Below are 14,560 nucleotides of genomic sequence, written 5' to 3'. Positions count from 1 at the left end.
TCAATGGAAAAAAAGTTAGTTCCTGTGTCATATTATTTTTTACATTTCAGAATACAAATATCTTGTATTCTTTTCTATTTTCTATACACATTCTGTTTTTTTTTTTAAAGAAACTGTTGTTTCTTTTTATGTGTTCTTTCATTACATTAGATAATTATTTTCCTCAAGGTTTGCATTTTTCTCAAGGTTAGGATAAGAAATAACACGACCTACCAGAAGATAGCAAATACCTCATCTAGCAAAGCTTAAAGAAACAAAAAAAAAAACAACAGTGATTGACTTCATGCTGGCTGACAACTTAAGAAAAGTTAGGTAAATAATAAAGTACAGAGTCTATAAGGAAACAATCACTAAAATATAATTATGAGCATTGTTACCATTTTATGACTTTTTGTGGAATAATCTACCACCTTTATGCTGGAAGTTAAAAGTGAAAAACCTTTTGCCGCAAATACAGGAAGGGACAAAAATATTGGTCGTATCAATCAGCAATTCTTCAAACTATTTCTGCCTCTGTCGCTGAAAACAGGTATGGCACGATATGTTGCATTTCAGGTACAAATTGTGCACTGTGTACCAAATCCTAATGCCTTTGTGGAACGATCCTGACATACATTGCATAAGACAACTCCTCCTTGTTTCTTAAATCACCCGATTTCCTTTTTCGTCCTTGCAGAGTTAACCCACTCCCTGGTGAGAGAAAACAAACGATTTTCTATTAGTTCTCAAGATTCAAACAGTGAGTGTGACTCACCGTTGGCTTATACAACACAAACCTTCATAGTTCTCTAATCTCTCCTCTGCTATCCTGCCTCCTTCCGTCACTCCTCTGATTCTGTCTTTCTTTCTCCATTTTCCTCAGCATCGTGCAAAGTCTCAAGGGTAAACCGAATGTCCTCTTCCATTTGGCTGCTATTTTGGTCTTCATGTCAACAAGATATGAGTCACCACACCCTTCAGAAACATGGCCATAATCACTAAAACATGGCACTATTAATATAGGGATCAAATGGTTCATTTGCTGCTCAACCTTTACTCTCCTTCAGTCATGCACACGTTCAACAGCCGACTCAATAAAATGGGAATAAAAGAAAAAAATCTATCCAAACTAGTGAAGAAAGCACATATATTTCAAGAAGATTAGCCTATTTTTACATAGTGCTATTGAACAACTTATAGCAATCGAAATACAGAATAATAACCAATATGTGCCTCCATAACAGCTTTGAGCTGTAGGTGTAAGCAAATTGAAAGGTGGTAATTGTCTTATGTCAGGCTTCTTTTTTTTTTTTTTGCTTGAAAGAATCTTGAGAAAACTGAGGGGTAGATTAAGACCGAATTCCTTGTCTTAGTGTTAAATCGATCCCTATCGCTTTGCTGACAGGAGCAGCAATTAAAATATTCTACTGGGTGAGAATACACTTTAACAAACTTTTTATATCGTTAGCTGTTTTCGGTCATTTTTGTCACACTGATGTGACTTGAATATATCCAAATGATGTATGTTATCCAAAGCAAAAGCGATCTATCCTGTAACAGACTCAAACATGCCATGTAAAATTAGCATGCTTATTTATATGTATTGTTTCAATATACCTAATTTTGAAAGATGTGTAAATGTAACATAGGAGCTTTTTCTAACTCTCATGTAAGGCTAGCTATTACTTAAGACCACTTATAAGCCATAATTTAATCCATGCAATGCATTTTAACGAGACAACATCTTTAATGCAAAAGAAGAAAAAAACAAAGTAACAATAATTTTGTACATTTTTATTACCATAATCTGCACCTTTTATATGTGATATTTTTTGCCAGTTTAATTTTCTTCAGCAAACAGGAGCGTTTCTCTGTGAAAGGCAGGGTACACTCTGTACAGGTCACCAGTGCATCTTTTATTCAGGACAATAGAACAGACATAGAATTGAACAAGAGACATAATATAAAAACAAACATTTAAATTGACAAAAATTCAATAATTTAATTGTAAAAGGGAGTAAGATGTGTGCTTGATCAAACAATATCCCTAATCAAATATTTTAAAAAGACAATTTAATTTCAGTACTTTACCTGCAATCATTGCAATGAATATAAAACTCCCCTATAAGTTATGTTTTATGGATTTATTAGTGAATGAGTTTATGTGGCTTGCATCTACAAACTGTGAAATTATTTACTACCAAGTTTGTGCCACATTAGTTACTCTTCATGTCTCTTGTATTGTTATTTTTTTATTTTTCTTCAAGCAATGGCTTCAAACCCTTGTATGTATACAATCCCATGTTTCTTTTATGTTGAAGTTGATACTCTAATTACCTGATTTTGACCTTGACTTTAGAAAGAATTTGAAAATCAATATTTAAGATTGAGATAAATACTAAAAGTCTGTTTATAAATAGATGCTGACTTCAACACTGTCAACTTTTCAGGATTTTGGCTTGTGTTTAAAATCATCATATATCCACACCTCTTGAGCTTTTGTACAGCATGTAATATAACAAGAAAAACTTTAACATATTTTATTGTTATTTTACATGATAGAGCAACTCAAAAAACACTCATAATTGTTAAGTTGAAGGAAAATTAAACTTTTCTACAGTTACATTTGTAAATAACAGAATAAAAAAATAGCATCCACATTTGTTTTCAACCTCTCTGACTCAATACTTTCAATTTTTCACTTCAATTACAGTGAAGTTTAACAAAGTCTTCAAACGTCTGCCTAAAAAGTCACACAGCAGCTGATCCAGAACGCTGCTGCTCGCATTGTCACTAAAACCTGAAAAATAGAGCACATCACCCCAGTTTTTAAGTCCTTACACTGCCTCCATGTAGCTCAGGGGATAGATTTTAAAATACTTTTCTTATTTCATAAATCACTGAATGGCTTAGCACCAAAATATATTAAAGACCTGTTGTCATTGTGTGAGCCTTTCAGACCACTCAGGTATTCTGGTTCTGGTCTACTCTACAACCCAGAACTCAAACATGGAGAAGCAGTATTCACTTTTCTATGTTCCTCTAATCTGGAAGAAACTTCAAGAAAACTGCAAATATACTGAAAGACAGAGTTTCTTTCAATCAGCCTATGAAACCCACCTAATTAGAGTTGCCTTTGATTGATAACTAGAACACTAATCGATATATTTGATGCATTTGCTTGGTGGACAAATGTAATGTTTATTGCTTGTTTCATAATTGGTGCATGTGTTAAATTGTTATGGTTTAAAACACTTTGAACTGTCTTGTTTTTAAAATGTGCTATACAAATAAACTTGACTTTATTCTATAGCTTTCCACATCTAGAGACTGCAGTTTGTTTTGTAAAATAGCAAAAGCTCAGTCACCTCAGATAGACTCTGTCAGAGCATCAATTTCTGTGGCCTTTTCAGGGATTCTCAGTTGAATTTAGGTCTGGATTTTGATTGACAATGACATATTTTGATCTACAATAGACCATTCTATTTTTATTTGTTGTCCTGCTACATAGTGAACCGCCACCCCAGTTTCAAGGCTTCTGTAACCTTTAACAGGTTTTATGAGGATTGCTAGGTAGTAATTAGCACCGTCCATATTCTCTTTAGCTTTACCCATTTTCCCTGCCCCTTGTATAGATTGAATTAGGCTGAAGCTTAAGGAGGCATTCAGAGAAAGCAGGTCAAGCCAAACCCTCTACATGGTTTTGAAAAAAACAACAACAAAAAAACAAGGATTGCTGGAGGAGGAGGAGGATGTCAGGATTCCACATATAGAAATCACATAAATTAGCCCCTTTTTCTACTATTTGCTTCCTACAATAGTCCATTCTATTGGAGGCAGTGTCCATGCCTCTAGTGTCCATGGAGGCATGGACACTGCTGAAGTTTTAAATTTTACCCAAACGCTAATGTTTGGCTGTGATGAATGTAATGCACCACTCTGATGAAGCTTACCAGAAAATGTGTGTGCACTGTAAACAACCCCATGGGGAGTAGAGCTACAGCATCTTTGCAAACATGGACTGAATGACTTCATTCACTTCCTCCGCTGCCAACTGCAACCATAGAGCGACTAAACTTCAAAAACATGCAGAAATGGACATCATTATTCACCCTGGTTGAAATTCAACAGTTGAAATGTAGCTCAATGGGATATTTCTCCCATTGAGCTACATTGAAGGGAGACTGAAGGGAGATGAGAATTGAGCAGAATTGCGTAGGAAGGCAAGGGCCAGGCTTTTATGCTAAGGTACAAGATAGAAGTGGGAGTGGTTTGGACATAGTCTTGTACCCAAAATGTAATTGTACCATGTTGGATGAAAGGTTGGAAAAAGCTCCATGAGATGACCAAAACTTAAGATACTGCATGTTTGTTTTTTAATCTAACTGTGCTATAATATTACTTTCGACTTGTCTGGTATGATCTTTGGTCAGTAGGATGCTGTTTATTCACTAATATTATTTAGAAATAAAACCTTACTTTGTGTGACAATGTGTCTTTTTTCTTTCAATTTCACAATTATGTGGGGTTTTTTTGTTCTGTAGCACAAAAAAGAAAATGCAATTAATTTTGAGGTTGCAATGTGACCAAATGTGTCAAAGTTGTATTATCTCTTCTCCCGCACACTGAAAGTTGTCAACTGCATTTGACAAAATCGTGAAATTAAAACACTGAAGAAAGCTGGAGAGTTCAAATATAAATGATGTAAGCAAGCCTCACTGTCTAAGAGAAAATATACCACACTATGAAAGCCAAGTATAGCAGAAACTATCTCCAGCCTACCACTCATGTGCAAAGCTAATTAATAATTTCTTAGCTGATGTCCTCTGTGAAAGACATCAGAGGGTTGAAACACGTCACTGGGTTTCTGTTGCGTACGCGTTTCTGCAAACAGAGTTCGGCAAGGCATTTCTAGAGACCTCTAGGCGTTTCTACTTTGATGAGGCGCTGATAAAGGAATTGTGAGGCTATGAAATGCAGAGGGACTGAAGGGGATTAGCATTGTTTAAGCCTTGTACTGTATTTTCAGATTCACCAAATCAACTCAGCGTGCGCTTCTGAAGAAAGCTTTACATGTTGTGTAATTTTACAATTGCATTAATAGAAAGAGCTTTTCTGTTTTTATTCTCCCCCAAAATGCCAGCTTTCCTCCAATAAGTGATGATGTGTGTCACTCAGAATGAGTACACACACCGCCAGTGCACACGCAAACTCCGAGTTCTCGTCTGCAAAGTTAGCAACGCTTTTCAGAGTAAATGTGTGGAAAAACTTTGCTGTGAACCTTGCTTGTGTTTGTGCGGAAGACCAGAGCAGCTCGACAAAAATACACACCCTAGTATTAACACAGAGATGATAAAGACTTCAAAGCCAAAGTCTCAAAAAGGAATAAAGGAAGGAGGGGTGATTTATGCCAAGGGAACAACACACTGGTGTGACCAACTTTCATTTTATCCTAGTGACACTTAACCTAACCAGGAATAAGATGACCCATCGAGACATAAACTCCTAGACCTTTGAGGGTGTGTTGTGATATTTGGCGCCAACATATTAGCAACAGATACAATGGGTCCGGTATGCTAATAAGGGGCACTTAAGAAGTTTGAAATTGTTTGTCCAGAAAAATTATTGATTTTACTCAGGTTTAAGGATGTTCAAAGTCAAGACTTGTTGAAATGCTCCTCTGTCCATTCCTAACAATACCTGCCAAAATATACCACAGGGATTAAGGAATAGTTTCCAACAAAGGATATACATTGTCTTAGGTAGAGAGGACATGTGCATGTGGAGAAGCTGCACATGTGTAAGGTAAGCCAACAGAAACCTTCTTCCCATAATGCAACCTGCTTCTATATGCTCTTAAAGTGCTCTATCATAAAACGGATATCACAATGTTTACATACATTACAATATATGTTAACTTTTGTAGGGCATATTACTGAATACATTTTTACTGTGAGTAGGACACAAAGTGCTTTATGTTTTTATTAATAAAAGAGACAGCTTTCAATACATTGTAGCATCATTATATCAAGAGTTATTTTTTTTCCCGCTGATATGCCGGTCTGCTTCCAACCTATCCAGTCACAGAACATAATTAAGAGTTTTATTTTTGACCAAACTAAATGTTTTTATGTGGGAATGGCTTGTCACAAAATTTCCGTTCTGTGCTACAGCTGTAATGATGCTCTCGCAGGTGTGCATCTACCAAAATCTGCTGTTTTTCTGCATATATTGTCTGTTTTGTTTGCTTCTCCATTCATTCTTGCTTCAAGTCAGACTTGTCACAGTTTATTATTATATTCCCGGAACTCGGGAATCTTTTAAAGGTAAAATAACCGATTTTAAAGCTTACAGTAATCATTCCTTGATTTATGTCGGAGGAGAGAGCAAAGCCTAGATGTAAATTATTGGTTGAGGTGGATGTTTTTGAAGGGACGTGTTTTTGAATAATAACTAAAATTGGAAAAACTTAGGGAACTGTCAGTATCGGTCTATCTTCTAATGCTTTGTAATTTCCCCGCTACCTCTCTTACACACTGTGAGCCTTTTCTCTCGCTCTCATTTCTTGGTACTTCTTTGCACCATTCAACACTTAGACTCATGCGTCATCCTCTTTTTCTTTGAAAGTCAGCTCACAGGCAGTCCATGTCATGATGACATTTCGTACCCAGAGCTTGGATGCACCTTAATTTGAATTCACATATTTTCCAACCATTCTTCTTCCTGTACGTTTCATTGACTTTTTGTCAATGAAGAATATTCTTTTATAAAATAATTAGCAAGAAGTTTTATACTGGGCAAATTTGATATGATTCATAGCAGTTACCACATGCTACATTCGGGCGTATGTGAATTCAAGCAGCATGAACGGGGGAAAACAATGATAAAGTCATCTTTTTGTGAAATAAGTGAGGGCCACCTTTGAGGTCTTGGTCATAGTAAGTGCAAGAAATCTATATGGCTGCACAGAGGTGGTGGAAATTTGCCACTGACAAGGAAAAAGAAAGAATTCGATGACAATGTTGGAGTTTTTACTCTGAAATTTATAGATGGAGAAAGATGAAGTTTTTATCCACCATAATGAAACAGGTCAAACTGCACTTTATAGTTCAATTTTGCTTCAAGGATTACTCGGGAAACCCGGAGATATTTGCTACCACTCTGATGTTATTTTATGAAATATAGTTCCCTCAATAATGTTTTAATGTGCCTGTACAAAAATATAGAAAAAGACATGAGATACATGATGGGAAATTCTGAGAAACTAGCTTTTGAAAGTCCAAGTTGTTGGTTCATATAGAGTCAGACCTCAGCTTGTTTCACTGGATGGAGTAGTTCTCCAGAAGCTTATTTTTTCCAGATAAAAAATAAATTATATGCAAATCACAACACTATTTTAAAAGCAGCATAATGGGATGATGAACTTTGCTTTTTCTAAGATCTGACAACAGAGGAGCAGGAGTTTGGCTTTTTCCATCCGGGGCTACTAAATTTCAGCAAATAGTCTACCATATGGCAATTTACTTGTGTGACAAAAAATTATCTAGTCACTTAAACTGTTTAAAATGCTAACTATGTGAATTCAAGCAGCATTCACATAGGGGAAGACCTGTGAGGTTACGCTCCTGCTAAACATTTTATCTTAACATTTTCAATTTTTCAGACCATTATTTGTAACATTTTCTGACAAAATAATTTGCATCTTTCTGCCCCTTCCCACTGCAGCTACAGCAATGCTACGGAGGTACGGAGGATGGGAATGTAGTTTCTCTGAATAGATGGAAGGGGACAAGGACGCAAATTATGATTCTCGCATGTATCAGCATGGGGAACGAGTGTTACCACAGCTGCAAGGATGGCTACTCTTCTCTTGGTGGACCTTGAACATGTTTACTGCGCAACTCTTTCCTTTCTGCCTTTTAGAAAGCATTTGTTCCAACATACTTATTTTTGCTTTTGTGAGATCTTATTAGTTTTGGGGCTTTTCAAAAATAAAACCAGAAAAAAAAACTATCAATATTTTCCAGCTCAGTGACACAGATGCCATAAAATGGCACTATGTGCCTGGAAAAATATGTATGTACTACAATAGGAGTGCATGCATTGTCTTTATGACAGTCATATTTCTACATCTCTGGGGTGTAGAAATAGACTACTTGATAAATATGTCCAAGCTGGTAACTATTCTAGATGTAACCTTTGGGAGTGTTCAGTTTTTGTGTGAAAGACTAAAACTGTGTAGATTTACAGACATGGATTCAACAGCTCTCAGCTAATCAAGTCATGTATTGCACCACATGACCTACAGTTGAATTAACCAGAAAGCAGGCATAGTGATGAGCAAGAAGCTTGTAAATTACCACCAGCAGACACAGTTTCTTGCAGTTCATCCTGAACCTGATCACCTTCAGGTATTTATGATGCACTTTCTGGCTCTCATAAAGAAAGACCTGTTTTTCTGGTCCTCTCACCACATTCACAGGAGTGCCACCAGACTTCCCCCTTCCTTTAAACCACATTGAAACTTGTTAGTTATATAAAAGTTTATAGTTTGAGATATAACAAGACATGTGGGTCAGGAAATACAGATTAAAGGTTAATCCAAACCCCTTTCTCTCCCTACCTCTGATCCATTGGGCACAATGTCCTACAAGTTGTAGATGTCCTGCTTGATTCAAAGGAATGAATTTGGCTCATCTCTCATCAAGTTCAGCAGAAGGATGTTAATAACTCATCAATGGCACAAAGGTGCGCTGAAACAGGAAAACGTCTAATACATGCAGGGCAGTGTGACCTGATGAACAGGGCTGGAAAACACTGAAAAGAGCCAAATAGGATAAATAAAGAAAAACCTTTAGCTCTGACACACCCGTCACAACAAACACCTTTCCAGCAGCTTTTAACTAAGAGAGCATTTAAAAAAAAAAATTAAAAATTAAAAAACGTTGCTGTTAGTATCGGTGTCCTTCATCTTCATTTGGGATTCACAGTGATAGCAACAGCTAATAATGTGACTATTAAAAAATACAAGGAAACATTAAAGAAATAATGATGACAAAAAAACATTAGGGACTCAAAATAATTTGCATTTGAGATTTTTGGCAATCCTTTATTTATTCATATGAATTAAGTTACACTACTGGCTAAATCTGATTTTGCAGTAGCACAATAAATATGTGGATTATATTTAAATTATACAAAAGGTTCAAACATGTAATTTCTTTTATTTCCTACTTTTTATTGTCTACTAGTCCAGGGGATCTCTTGGAAATATATTTAAGTGCTTATAATCTTTGACACAACCATTAGGCTAGCAATAAAAAAAAATTACCTGGAAAACTGAATTAATTTCTGGAATTTAGTTCAGAAGCTCATTTTTTTCACCATGTATAATGTGTGTGGAATCTTGTAATTTCTGTACATCACCTTCGTTCAAATCTCTATGTAACTATAAAACCCTCATCCAATACAAAAGTCATTTTAAAGTGTCACAAAGCAAATGACTTCAATCTGACATACAATCCAAGTTTCCAAGATTCCCATTACAGAGCACCTCTTCCCAGTGATTTTCACCACTCAGCTCCTTCAGACTAGCCAGCAGCAATTAGCAAACACCTGAAGGAACTGCACAGCTGCTGAACTCATTATAGGAGCTACTTCTCCATGCAAGACTAGTTAATATGTTGTTAAAGTGTTATTAGAGAAGCTATGTTTTGATGATTTGCATTGGATGATATATGTAGTGGAAAGAGCAGTACTTTCTTAAAGAGACAGAGGCCCAATTTCAAGGTATTAAGTTACAAAGTCAAATTTATTTTAAGTCATGTTTGATATATGCAACATTTTTATAACAACTAAAGGTAACAGTTACTTGACTGCACTGTGAAATTATCCTCTGTGACTGGAAAACACACAATGCTGCCCCTTTAGCTGTTTACAAATTTAGCCACTGTTGAATAAAAGGCAGATTTGAGGAAAATACAACCAATATTTCCTTCTGTCAACTGATTCTCTCACCTGCACAGTACATTACTGCAGCTCCTCCAGAGTTGCCAAGGGCCTTTTGTCTGCTTCTTCGAATAATGCTCTGTTTTAAATCCTAATCCTTCTTTAAACTTCTCCACAAATGTAACCCCTGACATGTTTACTGTGTTCCTTTGTCTTCACAGTTCTCCTTGTTCCCCAATTTTCTCTAAAAATATGACACACGTGGGACAGATTTGCAACTTGCTTGTCTGTTGAAGGTAATTGATCCAAGAGTATTCTATTTTCAGGGTAAAGGAGTTAAAGGGGCTTCATACAACCGTACATACAGACTGTATACACACGCACCACAGAGTTTACATTACTAATTTAACCATGTTTAAAAGCATTTGTTGTCTTTTCACCTTACAATTATGTGCTACGTTTTGTTGCTCATTTACAAAACATACAAAATTTCAAACATTTAAAGTTGTATTAGGAATTTTTCAAGGAAATGCAACTGAAGTGCAATAAGTGGAAAAACCATATGGTCTGAACAGTGGTGCATCACACACAATTTGTCTGCAGAATTCCAGCAGTGAAAAAACAGTCCTTTTTAAAATGGGCCCACAGTTAACCATTACTTTTTCTGTAATGTTTGGAAATGAGGTCATTTGGGCTGGGAGTAAATACAGGCACAGAAAGCAATCCGGTCCTAGCGGACATTTGCTGGATATGGAAGGGAATGCTCTAGGAGTGACTCATATGTCTGGTTGATAGGAAGAATATAAGCGCGTCTAACATGGTTATGTATTCTAACAGAAACATTTAACGCAACATTTACATTCATGCTGCTACAGCAAAGTGCAGATGACATGAACACTGAACATGGCAGCAGCTCCTAACCCAGACTACTGATTAAGGAAAGGCATCTGCAAACCTGAAAGTGATCTATGTATGGAACACATCTCTTCATTTTATGGTGTTAAACATTTCAAGGGTGACTATTAATGAGGTGCTTTTGGAGTTAGCAGACCTTTTGCATTCCAGCAATTCTTAAGAGAAAGCACTTGTGTCCAAGTTCAGCGTAAGACACAATGGGATTTCTCATAGCTTGTCTTCCAATGTGCTTGTTTTCTTTCTGTCCCTGTCTTCCTCCTCCCCTCAGTGTTATTCTCACCTCCAGCTCCCAAAACTGCAGCCTGGCTGACTCATCACTGGCCTCACTATTAGGCTCTTGCCAACAAGCACTGATTAAATCATAAAGGAAAAGAAAAAGAAATATTATTGAACACGCTGGGTCGTATGCATGTGCCAGTAATTGAATGCCATAAACAAAGTGATAAAACCTGTGCAGGCAGCTGTTGGAGCTTTCTTCCAAGCCCTGTTTGAATAATCATTTTTTTCCAGTGTATAACATCAATTATAGATGTAGACAGAGTGGACAAGAGACAGCAGATGTGGTTTATAGTCTTAATTCAACAATGACCACAAAGAAGATATCTGCTCACGAAGTTGCAGTTATTAATTTTCTACCACTAGAGGGCAGAATAACTTTAAAACAAACTGATATTTATAGCCCTAAATTATCCTTAACTAATTTTTTTCTCAAACATAGATGATTTTCTACATGCAGAAAATGCAAAGCAACATTTCCATGCTTTGCCAGAAGTATTTCTGCTATTTTCTGTAAAGTAAAAAAGACAAACAAATATTTGAATTGATATTCTTGTCACCAACCCATCAGCATTTTCTGTACATAAAAATAAGGAGTTTACTTTTTCTCACTTGACAATTGTTTTGTGGTGATGCAGTGAAACTAAGTAAATGAAAAGAAGTGAACTCAACACATGATCTAATTTTTATTCTCCATCCATTTTCTTTACACCCTTGTCCCTTAGTGGGGTCGGGAGGTGCTGGTGCCTATCTTCAGCTAACGTTCCGGGCGAGAGGCGGGGTCACCCTGGACAGGTCACCAGTCTGTTGCAGGGCAACACAGAGACACAACCATGCACACACACACTCACACCTAGGGACAATTTGGAGAGGCCAATTAACCTGACAGTCATGTTTTTGGACTGTGGGAGGAAACCAGAGTACCCAGAGAAAACCCACCATGCACAGGGAGAACATGCAAACTCCATACAGAAAGACTGGGGCCGGGAATTGAACCCAGAACCTTCTTGCTGCAAGGCAACAGCTCTACCAACTGCGCCACTGTGCAGCCTTAATTTCTATTCTGAAATCCTAAAACATTACAAAACAAAGTACACCTTTGAGGCTTGGAGACACAGCTATGAGCACAGCATTTTTGTTGGAGCCAGGTCTGAGCTTAGGCTGAGTGCAGTAACACTGTGATATTTCCTTTTTTAGTCACTTTCTTGCAGATTTACTGCTGTAACTGAGATCACTGTTGTGTCTCATAAACCAGTGTGGGTAAAGCTACAGCTGTTACACTGGTGGACTTGCAATTGACCATAAAATACTTTTTTTATTTAGAGGACTTCAGATTGAATTCAGTGACTGCAGCAGCACCACCACCATGCTTAACAATTGGTCTAAGGGCATTTTACGACACACAAAGATTTTTTTGGAATATTTCACAAAATCTTGGTTTGCTCGGCACATCCAAACAACACCTGACTTGATGTTGTTTGGCTAAAAGACATTGATTTTGCAACCCTGTTGATATGTATCTTTACAAACCCAACTGTGTTGCCACGTTCTGTTTAGAAAGACGAGGCTTTCCCCCTGCAGCCCCTCAAATTAGACGCAGTTGTTCCGTCGTTTGCTAATTGTACTTTCATGAACTTTAACATTTAATATGCTAACTGAGTTCTGACTGAAGCTAAATGAGGTCGGCTGAGCATTACATGGTCTGGCCTCAGAGTGAACTTGCCGAGACTTCCCCTCTTGGGATTTTTTTAAAATACCTTACATTTTTTTCAACATCTGAATATGTTTTGCACTCCTTGTAACCTTTCCTGGATTCATATACAGCAACAGCTGTTCTCTAAGGAATTTCTTGATGTCTTGTATTCCCTGCATTTGTAGCATCGCAAGGCTGAATGACTTCAGGAAATTGCCAACACCCTCTGATTACACACTCACTGGCCAGTTTATTAGGTATACCAAATATAGTGGTGTGAATCAACCAATCGCATAGTAACACAGGCGACTTTATGAATGGCGATGCCTACAAGTGGTCCGAGCTGAGCGTCAGACTGACATAGAAAGGGAATTTAATTGACTTTGAACATGGCATTGTTGTTGGTGCCAGGTGGAAATTAAATATTGGATGTTTACACAAAAATGAACTCCAAGCAGTTGGAGGACAGCAGGAGATGACCAGACCGAATACCACACCTGTCAACTAGAGCAGAAAGCCATGGCTATAATTCACAGAACCTCACCAAAGTAAAACAATAACAGGCAGGAAATATACTGAATGGCCCCATAAGTCTCAATTTCAGACATTGTGATGGTAGAACCTTGTTGAACCTTACATCAACATTTCTGGTTGGTGGTCCACAGTTTTGGTAGAAATTTTCTTGGCAAATTTGTTGCTTACCATTCATGCCATTATGACCACATGTGCCCATCTCCTGCTGGTCAACAGCAATGTGAAAATGCTCAACGTCCTCAAAATCGGTGTGGAAGAAATTAGGGTCCATTTCCTTTTTTCACAATTTAAGAAATTTGTTTGTATTTAGGGCTGCACAGTGGCGCAGTTGGTAAAGCTGTTGCCTTGCAGCAAGAAGGTTCTGGGTTCAATTCCTGGCCCCAGTCTTTCTGCATGGAGTTTGCATGTTCTCCCTGTGCATGCGTGGGTTTTCTCCGGGTACTCTGGTTTCCTCCCACAGTCCAAAAACATGACTGTTGGGTTAATTGGCCTCTCCAAATTGCCCCTAGGTGTGTGTGTGTGCATGGTTGTGTGTCTCTGTGTTGCCCTACAACAGACTGGCGACCTGTCCAGGGTGTACCCTGCCTCTCACCCAAAACATTAGCTGGAGATAGGCACCAGCAACCCTCCCAACCCCATTAAGGGACAAGGGTGCAAGAAAATGGATGGATGTTTATATTTAACAACCGTTGCATCGTGCTAAGTGTTTTTTGTTGTTGTTTTTTTTAACAGGTAGGGTATTACAAAGAAAGTTACATTTAGCCCAATAAAAATAATAATATGTAGAATTTGAAGAACTTTTTTTAAAAGTATTTGATTGAAGGGATGATGAATATATAGGTCACTAAACTACAATGCAATGTAATTATCACTGACGAGGTTCAGCAGTCTTAGAAGTGACGTCAGCACATGGAGATAGGGAGTGACTGTGTTGCTGTAATGGTAATTGAAAGCGCCTCATTCTTCATGATCAGATAAAGATATTTGTTTCATTAGTCATTTTGTATGTTTTGATGTGGGACTTATGATAACTGATTTCTTGTTGTCTTTAAATGATGCATAATTTCAACTTCAACATTTGATCAAGGGCTGTATTTGCCGTTTCACATTCGTAGTCACAAGTCCATCTAAGCTAAGCATAGTTGTGCTGTTTTACAGCATTTATCTTTGATATTATGTGAATGTAGTGTGTTTGATGGCATTTTTGGTTGTTTG

At 37.3% G+C, this 14,560-nt stretch overlaps 1 long non-coding RNA gene across 1 annotated transcript; it reads left to right on the top strand.

Annotated features, from left to right (window-relative positions):
- Positions 1 to 457: 457 nt before the first annotated feature.
- LOC103462400 (uncharacterized) lies at positions 458 to 1,057 on the top strand. The gene is made up of 3 exons (XR_533342.1): positions 458 to 529; positions 677 to 739; positions 863 to 1,057. It is a non-coding gene; the product is annotated as an uncharacterized LOC103462400 (long non-coding RNA).
- Positions 1,058 to 14,560: the final 13,503 nt, after the last annotated feature.

Source organism: Poecilia reticulata, linkage group LG3 (assembly GCF_000633615.1).
Source record: "Poecilia reticulata strain Guanapo linkage group LG3, Guppy_female_1.0+MT, whole genome shotgun sequence".
Taxonomy (NCBI): Eukaryota; Metazoa; Chordata; class Actinopteri; order Cyprinodontiformes; family Poeciliidae; genus Poecilia; species Poecilia reticulata.
This window is presented reverse-complemented; position numbering and strand designations above follow the sequence as displayed.